We start from the raw sequence: 3,325 nt of genomic DNA, 5'->3' as shown, positions 1-3,325 counted from the left end.
CTGATGATTTGGTCCCTACAAATATCGCTATGACAGACTTTAGCGGGACTTTGATTCCGGCAAAAGGATTGGTTACTCTGACTGTAAAGGTTGGTTCATCCGAACGTAAGACTGTGTTCATAGTGGTTCCATCGAAGGCAAGTTATAACGCTTTGTTGGGGCGAGACTGGATCCATGGTGTGGGGGCTGTACCTTCTACTGTGCATCAAAGCATGCTTCTTTGGTCAAAGGATGGCAAACCTGAAGTCATCAAGACATATTCGAACCTTTATGTCGAACAGCTGTACATTGACTTTAGAATGTACAATCCTAAACTGAAACCTCTGAATGTTGACCGGACACTGAATTCTTATAATTGTGAAGGTTGCTACTTGTCCTCGAAAGGCTTATCGATAATGTTGCGTTATACAGAATTAGGGTTTGCTCCAACTGGTTGGGACTGTCTGTCTTAAAGATCTCTTGAAGGTTGCCCTATGGACTAGGTTGAGGAAGTTTCCGATTACCTGGTAACTTTACGTAATTATTTAAGTAATTCTCAACTTATAGAAAATAAATACGGTTCTTTTGATGAAGTTGAATCACATATGTTTAGTAGTTTTTTTAATTATCATTGTATTAGCTCGATTTCTTCAATCGAGTCTTGTCCTAATTTAAATATTTCATGTAACAAAAATTATGCTTCGAAACCAATGGTTGATTTAATAGCAGAAGCGCATTGTGTTGAGAATCGAAGTAATATTAATGAAGTACATCATCAAGTTCCTTCTATTTCTAATGATATTATTGATTTCACATTTGATTACATCTATGATTTATAACCATTGGGTTTTGAAAAATATTCAATAAAAGATTATGATCAATATAAAGGGTTTGAATCTCAAGATTCCTTAGAAGAAATTAATATCGGGACTCCTGTGATGTTCGAATTACATATATATGTAAAGATCTTGTTGATCCTTTTCGAATTGAGCTCTTTAATCTTTTACATGATTTTAAAGGTGTTTTGCTTGGGATTATCATAAGATGGCCGGTCTCGATCGTTCACTTGTGGAACATCGATTATCATTGAAACTGAATGCTAGACCTGTGAAGCAAACTCCAAGATGTTTTGCTCCAGAAATCAATGAAAAAATTAAAGAAGAAATAGAACGTCTGATTAAGGCGAAGTTTATTCGAACTGCATGCTATGTTGAGTGGGTTTCGAATATTGTCCCAGTAATGAAGAAAAACGAAAAGTTAAGAGTATGCATTGATTTTCAAGATTTGAATAATGCTACTCCAAAAGATGAATACTTTATGCCAATTGCAGATATGTTAATTGATTCTGCAGCAGGAAATGAAATCCTTAGTTTTATGGATGGTTATTCGGGATATAACCAAATTTTTATTGCGGAAGATGATGTGTCCAAAACTGCTTTTCGTTGTCTTGGGGTGTTAGGCACTTATGGGTGGGTAGTTATGCCTTTTGGTTTGAAAAACACTGGTGCAACATATCATCGAGCAATGAAAACTATTTTCTATGAGTTTATTGGAAAAATTCATGGAGGTTTATATCGATGACGTCATGGTCAAATCGATTTCAGTGAGTCAACACATCAACCACTTGAGAAAGGCGTTTGTTACCATGAGGAAAAAAGGGGTTAAAAATGAATCCTTTAAAATGTACTTTTGGTGTATCGGCTGGAAATTTTTTAGGTTTCATTGTTCATAAGAAAGGAATTGCAATTGATAAAAATAAGGCAAATGCAATATTGGCATTATCTGCACCCAAATCGAAAAAAGAAGCACAATCTTTTTTGGGCAAGGTGAATTATCTTCGAAAGTTCATTTCGAATCTTTTTTATTGAACTCGAGTGTTTGCACCTTTGGTGAAATTAAAGAATAATTCGCAGTTCGAATGGACAAATGAGCATCAATTAGCGTTCGATTTGATTAAGGCATATTTGTCTAAGGCTCCGATTATGGCGAATGTTCGTCCACATGAGCCCTTAAAATTATATATTGCAGCATCTGAGAGCACAATTGGGTGTATGTTAGCCCAAGATGATGAGAATGGGCATGAGCGGGCCGTTTATTACCTTAGTCAAGTGTTAACTGATATCGAAATAAGGTATTCCCCAATAGAGAAATTGTGTTTGTCTCTATATTGTGCTTGTATGAAGTTAAAGTATTATATGGTGACCAAATTGGTAAAAGTTATTGCACAAACTGATCTCATCAAATATATGTTAAGTTTCCCGATGTTACGTGGACGTTTGAGGAAATGGATGTTGCGTTAACGGAGTTTGATTTACAATATGTCCCAGCCAAGGCTATAAAGGGTTAGGTCATTGCAAATTTTCTTGTGGATAATTCGAAAGATCTGAATGACTAGGAGACAAATGTAATTAATGTTGAAGTTGGCTATTGGAAGTTATATTTTGATGGATCGAAGCACAAAGATGGTGCACGAGTTGGAATTCTAATTGTTTCACCAGAGGGGATTCTATCAGAATTTATATTCGAACTAAAATAACCTTGCTCGAATAATGTGGCAGAGTACGAAGCTTTAATTTTAGGTGTCGAGATATTAATTAGTAAAGGAGCTTTGGAAGTTCAAATATTTGGGGATTCTCAGTTAGTTTTAAAGCAGTTATCAAAAGAATTCAAATGCAATAATGAGAAGTTGCAGACATACTTAATTATTGCTTGGGAATTGTTAACTTATTTTCAAAAAGTTTCTTGGGTTTACATCCCCAGGATCCATAATGAAATTGCTAATGAATTAGCCCAGATTGCTTCGAAGTATAGAATTGGTCCAGAAACACTTCAAAGGTTGTCTAGTATCCGTCAAATATTAGTGCCTGCGAGTGAAAGAGAAGTTTTCTGCATAGACGAATGGGAAGATACTGATTGGAGGAAGCCTATTGCTCAGTATTTTAAGGATCCTAATATTCCAGTCGATAGAAAGATGAAATTGCAAGAAATAAATTTTGTCCTAATGGGTGATGAGTTGTATAAGAAAGGGGTCGATGGGAGTTTATTGAGATGTTTAGGCCAAAATGACCAAAATATTGCTTTGGGTGAAGTCCATAATGGGATATGTGGTGCCCATCAAGCTGGAAAGAAGATGAAGTGGGTGTTATATCGTAATCATGTGTATTGGCCATCTATGATAAAAGATTGTATGGATTATGCGAAGGCATGTCAAGACTGCTAGAAACATGGCCCGATACAACAAATTCCAACATCAGAGTTGCATTTGATAATAAAACCTTGGCCATTTAGAGGTTGGGCTTTGGATTTGATTGGATTGATCCACTCTCCTTCATCAAAACAACACAAG

Source organism: Arachis hypogaea, chromosome 7 (assembly GCF_003086295.3).
Source record: "Arachis hypogaea cultivar Tifrunner chromosome 7, arahy.Tifrunner.gnm2.J5K5, whole genome shotgun sequence".
NCBI classification, from domain to species: domain Eukaryota; kingdom Viridiplantae; phylum Streptophyta; class Magnoliopsida; order Fabales; family Fabaceae; genus Arachis; species Arachis hypogaea.
The sequence above is the reverse complement of the archived record's forward strand: the minus strand, read 5'-3'. Positions refer to the sequence as shown.